A 13,209-nucleotide genomic window follows, 5' to 3' on the forward strand; every position below is an offset into this window, starting at 1 on the left:
GAATATCTTAGAAGCGAAACAAGATGAATTGAATAGAAAATAGTAGTACTTTGCATTAATCTTTGAGGAACAGCAGAGCTCCACACCTTAATCTATGGAGTGTAGAAACTCTACCGTTAAAAATACATAAGTGAGAGGTCCAGGCATGGCCGAGATGGCCATCCCCTCTGATCTAAGAACCAGGCGTCCAAAGATGGTCAAAAAGACTCAAAGATGGTTCAAAAGATGTCTAATACAATAGTAAAAGGTCCTATTTATAATAAACTAGCTACTAGGGTTTACATGAGTAAGTAATTGATGCATAAATCCACTTTCGGGGCCCACTTGGTGTGTGCTTGGGCTGAGCTTGAGTGTTGCACGTGTAGAGGTCCTTTTGTGGAGTTGAACGCCAGCTTTTGTGCCATTTCTGGCGTTCAACTCTGGTTTTGGCTCCTTTTCTGGCGCTGGACGCCAGATTTGGGCAGAGAGCTGGCGTTGAACGCCAGTTTGCGTCGTCTAAACTTGGCCAAAGTATGGACTATTATACATTGCTGGAAAGCCCTGGATGTCTACTTTCCAACGCAATTGGAAGCGCGCCATTTCGAGTTCTGTAGCTCCAGAAAATCCACTTTGAGTGCAGGGAGGTCAGAATCCAACAGCATCAGCAGTCCTTCTTCAACCTCTGAATCTGATTTTTGCTCAAGTCCCTCAATTTCAGTCAGAAAATACCTGAAATCACAGAAAAACACACAAACTCATAGTAAAGTCCAGAAATGTGAATTTAACATAAAAACTAATGAAAACATCCCTAAAAGTAACTAGATCCTACTAAAAACATACTAAAAATAATGCCAAAAAGCGTATAAATTATCCGCTCATCACAACACCAAACTTAAATTGTTGCTTGTCCCCAAGCAACTGAAAATCAAATAGGATAAAAAGAAGAGAATATACTATAAATTCCAAACTATCAATGAAACATAGCTCCAATCAAATGAGCGGGACTTATAGCTTTTTGCCTCTTGAATAGTTTTGGCATCTCACTTTATCCATTGAGGTTCAGAATGATTGGCATCTATAGGAACTCGGAGTTCAGATAGTGTTATTGATTCTCCTAGTTCAGTATGATGATTCTTGAACACAGCTTCTTTATGAGTCTTGGTCGTGGCCCTAAGCACTTTGTTTTCCAGTATTACCACCGGATACATAAATGCCACAGACACATAATTGGGTGAACCTTTTCAGATTGTGACTCAGCTTTGCTAAAGTCCCCAATTAGAGGTGTCCAGGGTTCTTAAGCACACTCTTTTTTTGCTTTGGACCTTGACTTTAACCGCTCAGTCTAAAGTTTTCACTTGACACCTACACGCCACAAGCACATGGTTAGGGACAGCTTGGTTTAGCCGCTTAGACCAGGATTTTATTCCTTTAGGCCCTCCTATCCACTGATGCTCAAAACCTTGGGATCCTTTTTATTTGCCCTTGCCTTTTGGTTTTAAGGGTTATTGGCTTTTTGCTCTTGCCTCTTGGTTTTAAGAGCTTTTGGCTTTTTCTGCTTGCTTTTTCTTTCTATTTTTTTTTCGCCTATTTTTTTTTTCTGCAAGCTTTGTTCTTTGCTGCTTTTTCTTGTTTCAAGAATCATTTTTATGATTTTTCAGATTATCAAATAACATGTCTCCTAGTCATTATTCTTTCAAGAGCCAACATATTTAACATTCTTAAACAACAACTTCAAAAGACATATGCACTGTTCAAGCATACATTCAGAAAACAAGAAGCATTGTCACCACATCAATATAATTAAACTAAGTTCAAGGATAAATTCGAAACTCATGTACTTCTTGTTCTTTTGAATTAAAACATTTTTCATTTAAGAGAGGTGATGGATTCATAGGACATTCATAACTTTAAGACAAAGTTACTAACTACTAATGATCATGTAATGAAGACACAAACATAGATAAGCACATAACATAGAAAACGAAAAACAGAAGAAATAAGAACAAGGAATGAATCCACCTTAGTGATTATGGCGTTTTCTTGTTGAGGAACCAATGATGTCCTTGAGCTCTTCTATATCTCTTCCTTGTCTTTGTTGCTCCTCCTTCATTGCTATTTGATCTTCTCTTATTTCATGAAGGATGATGGAGTGCTCTTGATGTTCCACCCTTAATTGTCCTATATTGGAACTCAATTCTCCTAGGGAGGTGTTGATTTGCTTCCAATAGTTCTGTAGAGGAAAGTGCATTTGAGGCATCTCTGGGATCTCATGGTGATGAGCTTCATACGCCTCTTGAGTTCCATGAATGGGCTCTCTTGCTTGCTCCATCTTTTTCTTAGTGATGGGCTTGTCTTCTTTAATGAAGAGATCTCCCTCTATGTCAATCCCAGCCGAATTGCATAGGTGGCAAATAAGGTGAGGAAAGGCTAACCTTGCCATAGTGGAGGACTTGTCAGCCACCTTGTAGAGTTCTTGAGGTATAATCTCATGAACTTCCACCTCTTCTCCAATCATGATGCTATGGATCATGATGGCCCGGTCTATAGTAACTTCAGACCGGTTGCTAGTGGGAATGATTGAGCATTGAATGAACTCCAACCATCCTCTAGCTACAGGCTTGAGGTCCAATCTTCTTAGTTGAACCGGCTTACCTTTGGAGTCAATCTTCCATTAAGCTCCTTCTACACATATGTCCATAAGGACTTGATCCAACCTTTGATTAAAGTTGACCCTTCTAGTGTAGGGGCGTTCATCTCCTTACATCATAGGCAAGTTAAACGCCAACCTCACATCTTCCGGACTAAAATCTAAGTATTTCCCCCGAACCATTGTAACATAGTTCTTTGGATCCGGGTTCTTACTTTGATCATGGTTCTTGGTGATCCATGCATTGGCATAGAACTCTTGAACCATTAAGATGCCGACTTGTTGGATGGGATTTGTTAGAACTTCCCAACCTCTTCTTTGAATTTCATGTCGGATCTCCGGATACTCATTTCTTTTGAGTTTGAAAGGGACCTCAGGGATCACCTTCTTCTTGGCCACAACATCATAGAAGTGGTCTTGATGGGCTTTGGAGATGAACCTTTCCATCTCCCATGACTCGGATGTGGAAGCTTTTATCTTCCCTTTCCCCTTTTTAGAGGATTCTCCGGTCTTAGGTGCCATCAATGGTAATGGAAAAACAAAAAGCTTATGCTTTTACCACACCAAACTTAGAATATTGCTCGCCCTCGAGCAATAAAAGAAAGAATAGATGAAGAAGAAGAAAAAATGGAGGAGAGGGAGGGTGGGGAGTGTTTCGGCCAAGAAGGGTGTAGAGGGGTGTGTTGTGTGAATTTGATGAAGAATGGAGGGCTTTATATAGGGAAGGGAGGGGGGAAAGGTTTTGGCCATATGGGTGGGATTGGGTGGGAAATTGGTTTTGAATTTTGAAGGTAGGTGGGGTTTAAGAGGTAGGTTTATGGGAAAGAGTGGATGGATGTGAGTGGTGAAGAGGTGATGGGGAAGAGAGTTTGAGGTGATTGGTTAAGGGTTTTTGGGGAAGAGTGTTTATGGGGTTGTGTGAAAGAGAGTGGTGAGAAGAAGTGAGTGGAGGTAGGTGGGGATCCTATGGGGTCCACAGATCCTGAGGTGTTCAAGGATTTACATCCTTGCACCCATTAGGCATGTAAAAATGCCTTTGCACACAACTCTGGGCGTTCAGCGCCAGGTTGGTGGCCATTTTGGGCGTTCAACGCCCATTTGCTGCCATTTCTGGTGTTGAACGCCAGAACCATGCTTGTTCTGGGCGTTCAGCGCCAGGTTGCTGCCCATTTTGGGCGTTCAGCGCCAGAACCATGCTCTGTTCTGGCGCTGAACGCCAGACAGATGCTCCTCCAGGGTGTGATTTTTCTTCTGCTGTTTTTGATTCCGTTTTTGATTTTTTTGTTTATTTTGTGGCTCCACATGATCATGAACCTATAAAGACATATAACTAAGAAAAATATAGTTAGATAAATAGAAATTGGGTTGCCTCCCAACAAGCGCTTCTTTAATGTCAATAGCTTGACAGTGGGCTCTCATGGAGCCTCACAGATGTTCAGAGCATTGTTGAGACTCTCCAACACCAAACTTAGAGTTTGGATATGGGAGTTCAACACCAAACTTAGAGTTTGGTTGTGGCCTCCCAACACCAAACTTAGAGTTTGACTGTGGGGGCTCTGGTTGACTCTGTTTTGAGAGAAGCTTTTTCTGCTTCCTCTCCATGGGTGCAGAGAGAGATCCTTGAGTTGTAAACACAAGGTTGTCCTTATTCAATTGAAGGATCAGTTCTCCTCTGTCCACATCAATCACAACTCTTGCTGTGGCTAGGAAAGGTCTTCCTAGGATGATGGATTCATCCTCTTCCTTTCCAGTATCTAAGACTATGAAATCAGCAGGGATGTAAAGGCCTTCAACCTTTACTAACACGTCCTCTACTTGTCCATAAGCCTGTTTTCTTGAATTGTCTGCCATCTCTAATGAGATTTTAGCAGCTTGCACCCCATAGATTCCCAGTTTCTCTATTACAGAGAGGGGCATGAGGTTTATTCCTGAACCAAGGTCACACAGAGCCTTAAAGATCATGGTGCCTATGGTACATGGTATTATGAACTTTCCAGGATCCTGTCTCTTCTGAGGCAATGTCAGTTGTTCCAGATCTCTTAGTTCATTGATGAACAAGGGAGGTTCAACTTCCCAAGTATCAATGCTAAATAATTTGGCATTCAGCTTCATGATTGCACCAAGAAACTTGGCAGTTTGCTCTTCAGTAACATCCTCATTCTCTTCAGAAGAGGAATACTCATCAGAGCTCATGAAGGGCATAAGGAGGTTCAATGGAATCTCTATGGTCTCTAGATGAGCCTCAGAGTCCTTTGGTTCCTTAGAGGGAAGCTCCTTATTGATCACTGGACATCCCAGGAGGTCTTCCTCCTTGGGATTCACGTCCTCCACTCCCCTTGTAGGTTCGGCCATGGTGCTTATGTCAATGGCCTTGCACTCTCCTTTTGGGTTCTCTTCTGTATTGCTTGGGAGAGTACTGGGAGGGATTTCAGTGATCCTTTTACTCAACTGGCCCACTTGTGCTTCTAGATTTCTAATGGAAGATCTTGTTTCATTCATGAAACTTACAGTGGCCTTAGATAGATCAGAGACTAAATTTGCTAAATTAGAAGTATTTTGTTCAGAGTTCTCTGTCTGTTGCTGAGTGGATGATGGAAAAGGTTTATTATTGTTAAACCTGTTTCTTCCACCATTATTAAAGCCTTGTTGAGGCTTTTGATCCTTCCATGAGAAATTTGGATGATTTCTCTATGATGAGTTATAGGTGTTTCCATAAGGTTCACCTAAGTAATTTACCTCTGCTATTGCAGGGTTCTCAGGATCATAAGCTTCTTCTTCAGGAGAAGCCTCTTGAGTACTGTTGGATGCAGCTTGCATTCCATTCAGACTCTGAAAAATCATATTGACTTGCTGAGTCAATATTTTGTTCTGAGCCAATATGGCATTCAGAGTATCAACTTCAAGAACTCCCTTCTTCATAGGCGTCCCATTACTCACAGGATTCCTTTCAGAAGTGTACATGAACTGGTTATTAGCAACCATGTCAATGAGTTCTTGAGCTTCTGCAGGCATTTTCTTTAGGTGAATGGATCCACCTGCAGAAGTGTCCAGTGACATCTTTGATAGCTCAGATAAACCATCATAGAATATATCCAGGATGGTCCATTCTGAAAGCATGTCAGAAGGACACTTTTTGGTCAACTGTTTGTATCTTTCCCAAGCTTCATAGAGGGATTCACCTTCTTTCTGTCTGAAGGTTTGAACATCAGCTCTAAGCTTGCTCAGCTTTTGAGGAGGAAAGTACATGGCTAAGAAAGCCGTGACCAGCTTATCCCAAGAGTTCAGGCTGTCTTTGGGTTGAGAATCCAACCATAATCTAGCTCTGTCTCTTATAGCAAAAGGGAAAAGCATGAGCCTGTAGACTTCAGGATCTACTCCATTAGTCTTAACAGTATCACATATCTACAAGAATTCAGTTAAGAACTGAAAAGGATCTTCAGATGGAAGTCCATGAAACTTGCAGTTCTGCTGCATCAGAGAAACTAATTGAGGTTTCAGCTCAAAGTTGTTTGCTCCAATGGCAGGAATTGAGATGCTTCTTCCATGTAAATTGGAATTAGGTGCAGTAAAGTCACCAAGCATCTTCCTTACATTATTATTATTTTCGGCTGCCATCTCCTCTTCCTGTTCAAAAATTTCTGAAAGGTTATCTCTGGATTGTTGTAATTTAGCTTCTCTTAATTTTCTCTTCAGAGTCCTTTCAGGTTCTGGATCTGCTTCAACAAGAATGTTCTTGTCGTTGCTCCTACTCATATGACAAAGGAGAGGACACGGAAAAATAATAATAATAATAGAGATCCTTTATACCACAGTATAGAGATCCCTGTGTGAGTAGAAGAAGAGGGGGAGACAAAGAATGTAATGTAATGGAAGAAACACAACTGTGAGGAGGGTTGAGATGTGAGATGAGATGTTAGTAAATGAATAAATAAATAGAATAAGATGGGAGATGGAGAATTTTCAAAAAATATTTTTGAAAAAGAGTTAGTGATTTTCGAAAATGGTTTTTGAAAAATGTTAGTATTTTTTGAAAATTTTTAAAATCAAAAATAAAAATAAAAATAAAAATAATTAGTTAATTAAAAAGAAATTTTTGAAAAAGAGGGAAGATTTTTTCGAAAATTAGAGAGAGAGAGTTAGTTAGGTAGTTTTGAAAAAGATAAGAGACAAACAAAAAAGTTAGTTAGTTAGTTGAAACACATTTTGAAAAGATAAGAAGTTAGGAAGTTAGAAAAGATATTTTGAAATCAAATTTTTGAAAAAGATAAGATAGGAAGATATTTGGAAAAGATATGATTGAAATTAGTTTTTGAAAAAGATTTGATTTTTAAAAATCAAAATTAATGACTTGATTCACAAGAAATCACAAGATATGATTCTAGAACTCAAAGTTTGAATCTTTCTTAACAAGTAAGTAACAAACTTGAAATTTTTGAATCAAAACATTAATTGTTTATGTTATTTTCGAAAATTTGATCTAAAAATAAGAAAAAGATTTTTGAAAAATATTTTTGGAATTTTCGAAAATAACTAAGAAATTTGAAAAAGATTTGATTTTTGAAAAAGATTTTGAAAAAGGTGAGATTTTTAAATTGAAAATTTGATTTGACTCATGAAAACAACTAGATTTTAAAAATTTTTGAAAATGTCAATTCAAATTTTCGAATTTGATGATGAGAAAAAGAGAAAGATTTTTTTTTTTATTTTTGAATGTTTATGATGAGAGGAAAAACATGAAAATTATGCAATGCATGAAATTTTTAGATCAAAACAATGAATGCATGCAAGAATGCTATGAATGTCAAGATGAACACCAAGAACACTATGAAGATCATGATGAACATCAAGAACACATTTTTGAAAAATTTTTAATGCAAAGAAAAACATGCAAGACACCAAACTTAGAATTCTTTAATGCTTAGACACTAAGAATTCAAGAATGCATATGAAAAACAAGAAAGGACACAAAACATGCAAATGCAAAGATCAAACAAGAAGACTTACCAAGAACAACTTGAAGATCATGAAGAACACTATGAATGCATGAATTTTCGAAAAATGCAAGATGCATATGCAATTGACACCAAACTTATGATATGCCTCAAGACTCAAACAAGAAACACAAAAAATATATATATTTTTTTTATTTTTATGATTTTCAAAATTTTTTTTGGATTTTTATTTATTTTTCGAAAATTATTATGAAAAAGAAAAAAATAAGGATTCCAAAATTTTTAATATGAATTCCAGGAATCTTGCCATATTAGTCTAAAGCTTCAGTCCAGGAATTAGACATGGCTCACTAGCCAGCCAAGCCTTCAATGAAAGCTCCAGTCCAAAACACTAGACATGGCCAATGACCAGCCAAGCTTCAGCAAACATAGATACCTCTCATGTATACAACAGCTGATATTTCATCCAACTTCATATACTTATAAGTGGAAGCCTCAGTCCAAATGAATTTAGACATGGCTTTACAGCCAGCCAGGCTTCACATGCTTCATGAAACACTAGAATTCATTCTTAAAAATTTTGAATAAAATTTTTGAAAACATTTTTATATTATTTTTTTCGAAAACAAAGGAGAAAATTTTGAAATATTTTTGAAAAAAAATTTTTTTGAAAATAAAATAAAAAGAAAATTACCTAATCTGAGTAACAAGATGAACCGTCAGTTGTCCATACTCAAACAATCCCCGGCAACGGCGCCAAAAACTTGGTGTTGTTGCCGGGATTGGGATCTCAGATGATTCTTGGCGCCAAACAGGAACAATTAAGTCCCTGGCAACGGCGCCAAAAACTTGGTGCACGAAATTGTGATCTCCAGGCTCGAACAATCCCTGGTAAAGGCTCCAAAAACTTGGTGCTCTGATCTCAATACATAATTGTCACAACTTCGATACAACTAACCAGCAAGTGCACTGGGTCGTCCAAGTAATACCTTACGTGAGTAAGGGTCGAATCCCACGGAGATTGTTGGTATGAAGCAAGCTATGGTCACCTTGCAAATCTCAGTTAGGCAGATATAAATTGATAATGGTGTTTTTGAATACTAATTAATAGAATAGGGATAGAAATATTTATGTAATTCATTGGTGAGAATTTCAGATAAGCGAATGGAGATGCTTTCGTTCCTCTGAACCTCTGCTTTCCTGCTATCTTCATCCAATCAGTCTTACTCCTTTCCATGGCTGGCTTTATGTGATACATCACCATTGTCAACGGCTACTTTCGGTCATCTCTCGGGAAAATGATCCAATGCCCTGTCACGGCACGGCTAATCGTCTGGAGGCATCACCCTTGTCAATGGCTTCATCTTATCCTCTCAGTGAAAATGATCAACGCACCCTGTTACGGCACGGCTATTCATCTGTCGGTTCTCGATCATGCTGGAATAGGATTTACTATCCTTTTGCGTCTGTCACTAACGCCCTGCAATCGCGAGTTTGGAGCTCGCCACAGTCATTCATTCATTGAATCCTACTCGGAATACCACAGACAAGGTTTAGACCTTCCGGATTCTCTTGAATGCCACCATCATTCTAGCTTACGCCACGAAGATTCTGGTTAGGAGATCTAAGAGATACTCATTCAGTCTAAGGTAGAACGGAAGTGGTTGTCAGGCACGCGTTCATAGGGAATGATGATGATTGTCACGTTCATCACATTCAGATTGAAGTACGAATGAATATCTTAGAAGCGAAACAAGATGAATTGAATAGAAAATAGTAGTACTTTGCATTAATCTTTGAGGAACAGCAGAGCTCCACACCTTAATCTATGGAGTGTAGAAACTCTACCGTTAAAAATACATAAGTGAGAGGTCCAGGCATGGCCGAGATGGCCATCCCCTCTGATCTAAGAACCAGGCATCCAAAGATGGTCAAAAAGACTCAAAGATGGTTCAAAAGATGTCTAATACAATAGTAAAAGGTCCTATTTATAATAAACTAGCTACTAGGGTTTACATGAGTAAGTAATTGATGCATAAATCCACTTTCGGGGCCCACTTGGTGTGTGCTTGGGCTGAGCTTGAGTGTTGCACGTGTAGAGGTCCTTTTGTGGAGTTGAACGCCAGCTTTTGTGCCATTTCTGGCGTTCAACTCTGGTTTTGGCTCCTTTTCTGGCGCTGGACGCCAGATTTGGGCAGAGAGCTGGCGTTGAACGCCAGTTTGCGTCGTCTAAACTTGGCCAAAGTATGGACTATTATACATTGCTGGAAAGCCCTGGATGTCTACTTTCCAACGCAATTAGAAGCTCGCCATTTCGAGTTCTGTAGCTCCAGAAAATCCACTTTGAGTGCAGGGAGGTCAGAATCCAACAGCATCAGCAGTCCTTCTTCAACCTCTGAATCTGATTTTTGCTCAAGTCCCTCAATTTCAGTCAGAAAATACCTGAAATCACAGAAAAACACACAAACTCATAGTAAAGTCCAGAAATGTGAATTTAACATAAAAACTAATGAAAACATCCCTAAAAGTAACTAGATCCTACTAAAAACATACTAAAAACAATGCCAAAAAGCGTATAAATTATCCGCTCATCAGTAGGCTAATCAAAAAGGTGATTCCTTTGTGGTGGAATGTGGCGTCGTTCGGTATGCCCATAGGACTTGTGGGAGTTCTTCAGCCCATGCTCCCTTTGCGTCCTGTAATCTCCGTTTCAACCCGGCCAATATGACTTTGTTAGCTGCTTCGGCTTGTCCATTGGCTTGGGGATGTTCCACGGAGGTGAATTGTTGTTTTTTATTGAAGTCGGCTACTAATTTTCTAAAGCCTGTGTCGGTGAATTGGGTGCCATTGTCTGTAGTTATCGAGTGAGGGATCCCGAACCTTGTGATGATGTTCCTATACAGGAATTTCCGACTTCTTTGAGCCGTGGCATTAGCTAGAGGTTCTGCCTTGATCCATTTTGTAAAATAGTCCACCTCTACTATGAGGAACTTAACCTGCCCTGATCCTTGAGGGAAGGGTCCAAGAAGATCGAGTCCCCATTTTGCGAACGGCTAGGGTGAGGTAACGCTGATAAGTTCCTCCGGCGGGGCGATGTGAAGGTTGGCATGCTTCTGACATGGTGGGCATGTCTTTACGAATTCGGTGGCTTCTTTTTGTAGAGTTGGCCAATAAAATCCTGCTCGGAGTACCTTTTTGGTGAGTGCTTGTGCTCCGAGATGATTGCCGCAAATGCCGCTGTGTACTTCTTCTAGAACTTCCTTTGTGTTGGAAGTCGGCACACACTTTAGCAAAGGTGTTGAAATCCCTTTTGTGTACAAATTGTTGTTTATGATGGTGTAGTATTGCGCCTCCCGTTTGAGCATCTTTGCCTCCTTTTCTGCTGTGGGAAGTGTTCCTGCTTTGAGGTAGTTGATTATGGGAGACATCCATCCTTGATCCTGACCTGTTATAGCCAGGATATTTTCTTTTTCCGAGATTGACGGGTTCTGCAAGGTTTCTTGAATGAGGCTTCTGTTGTTGCCCCCTGGTTTGGTGCTGGCTAGTTTTGAGAGCGCGTCTGCTCGGGCGTTCTGTTCCCGGGGTATATGTCGAACTTCGTATTCTTCGATTTGTCTGAGCTGTTCCTTGGTTTTATCCAAGTATTTTTTCATGGTGGGGTCTTTAGCTTGGTAGCTCCCTGTTATTTGTGAAGTGACTACTTGTGAGTCACTGAAGATAATGAGTTTTTGAGCTCCAACCTCCCCAGCCAGCTTCAAACCTGCTAGTAATGCTTCGTATTCTGCTTGGTTGTTTGAGGCCAGGAACCCGAATTTGAGAGAGAGCTCGATTTGAGTTCCTTGGTTGCTTTCGATTATCACACCTGCGCCGCTTCCAGTTTTGTTTGAAGAGCCGTTGACGTAGAGATTCCATTCTACTGGGATTTTTGGAGTGTCTGTGAATTCCACAATGAAGTCGGCCAGGTATTGTGACTTGATTGCTGTCCAAGATTTGTATTGAAGGTCAAATTCAGACAAATCGACTGCCCACTGTAAGATTCTGCCTGCTAAGTTTGTTTTCTGCAAAATCTCTTTTATGGGCTGGTTGGTCCGAACCTTAATGGTATGAGCTTGAAAGTACGGTCGAAGTCGTCGGGATGTCAGAATGAGAGAATAGGCAAACTTCTCTATTTTTTGATAGTTCAGCTCGGATCCCTGTAGTGCCTTACTAATGAAATATACGGGTTGTTGTCCATTGTCGTCTTCTCGAACTAGCGCTGAGGCTACTGCTCGGTTTCCTACCGCGAGGTACAATATGAGCGGTTCCTCTTTCCGTGGTCGAGTCAGGATAGGTGGTTGCCCCAGGAATTTCTTGAAGTCCTAAAAGGCTTGTTCGCACTCCATTGTCCATTCAAACTTCCGTCCCTTCCTCAGGGTAGTGTAGAAAGGTAGAGACTTTATGGCCGATCCGGCCAAAAATCTGGACAAGGCTGCCAATCTTCCGTTTAGTTGTTGTACCTCTTTTACACAAGTCGGACTTTTCATGTCGAGTATGGCTCGGCATTTATCCGGGTTTGCTTCGATTCCTCTTTGTGTGAGCATAAAACCCAGGAATTTGCCGGCTTCTACGGCGAAGGTGCACTTTGCGGGATTGAGTCGCATGCCGTGCTTTCTTATAGTGTCGAATACCTTAGTCAGATCGGACAGTAGAGTTTCTTCACATTGCGTCTTTATTAACATGTCGTCTACGTAGACTTCCATGACTTTTCTGATGTGATCAGAAAAGACTTTATTCATCAGTCTCTGATACATAGCTCCTGCGTTTTTGAGACCGAAGGGCATGACGATGTAGCAATAATTTGCTTTTGGGGTTAAGAAGGAAGTTTTCTCTTGATCGGGAAGATACATTGGGATTTGATTGTATCCTGAATATACGTCCATAAACGAGAGGTATTTGTATCCGGAGGAGGCATCTACCAGAGCGTTAATGCTTGGAAGTGGGTAAGGATCCTTTGGGCAAGCTTTGTTGAGGTCGGTGTAGTCGGTACACATTCGCCACTTCCCGTTTGATTTCTTTACCAAGACGACATTGGCTAGCCATAGCGGGTACTTGACTTCTCTTATGAACCCTGCCTCCAGTAGGGCTTGTACCTGCTCTTCCACAGCTTGGGACCTTTCTGGTCCGAGCTTCCTTCGTCTCTGTTGTACTGGCCGAGCTCCCGGATAGACTGCCAGCTTGTGGCACATTAGTTTAGGGTCTATGCCCGGCATGTCTGCGGCCTTCCATGCAAAGAGATCGACATTATCTTGTAGAAACTGTGCGAGCAATTCTCTTATGTTTCTTTTTAGAGTTGTCCCTATGTTGGTCGTTTTGTCCGAGGTGTCTCCTATTTGAATCTTCTCTACTTCCCCTTCAGGTTGTGGACGGTACTCTTCTTGCCTCTAAACTCCTCCAAGCTCTATTGTGTGGCATTCTTCTCCTGCCCCTCTAAGGTTTAAACTTTCATTGTAGCAACGGCGTGCTGTCCTCTGGTCTGCTTTTACTGTGGCTATTCCTTCCACGGTTGGGAATTTCATGCATAGATGAGGGGTTGAGACTATTGCTCCGAGCTGATTCAGCATTGTTCGTCCTATTAGGGCGTTGTAGGCTGAA

General features: G+C 40.6%; 1 non-coding gene across 1 annotated transcript; it reads left to right on the forward strand.

Moving 5' to 3' along the window:
• Window positions 1-5,737: 5,737 nt before the first annotated feature.
• LOC148554556 (small nucleolar RNA R71) lies at window positions 5,738-5,845 on the forward strand. The gene has a single exon (XR_015887253.1). It is a non-coding gene; the product is annotated as a small nucleolar RNA R71 (small nucleolar RNA).
• The last annotated feature ends 7,364 nt before the right edge of the window (window positions 5,846-13,209 follow it).

Source organism: Arachis ipaensis, chromosome B6, assembly GCF_059453495.1.
Source record: "Arachis ipaensis isolate K30076 ecotype BB chromosome B6, ASM5945349v1, whole genome shotgun sequence".
In the NCBI taxonomy this organism is placed as follows: domain Eukaryota; kingdom Viridiplantae; phylum Streptophyta; class Magnoliopsida; order Fabales; family Fabaceae; genus Arachis; species Arachis ipaensis.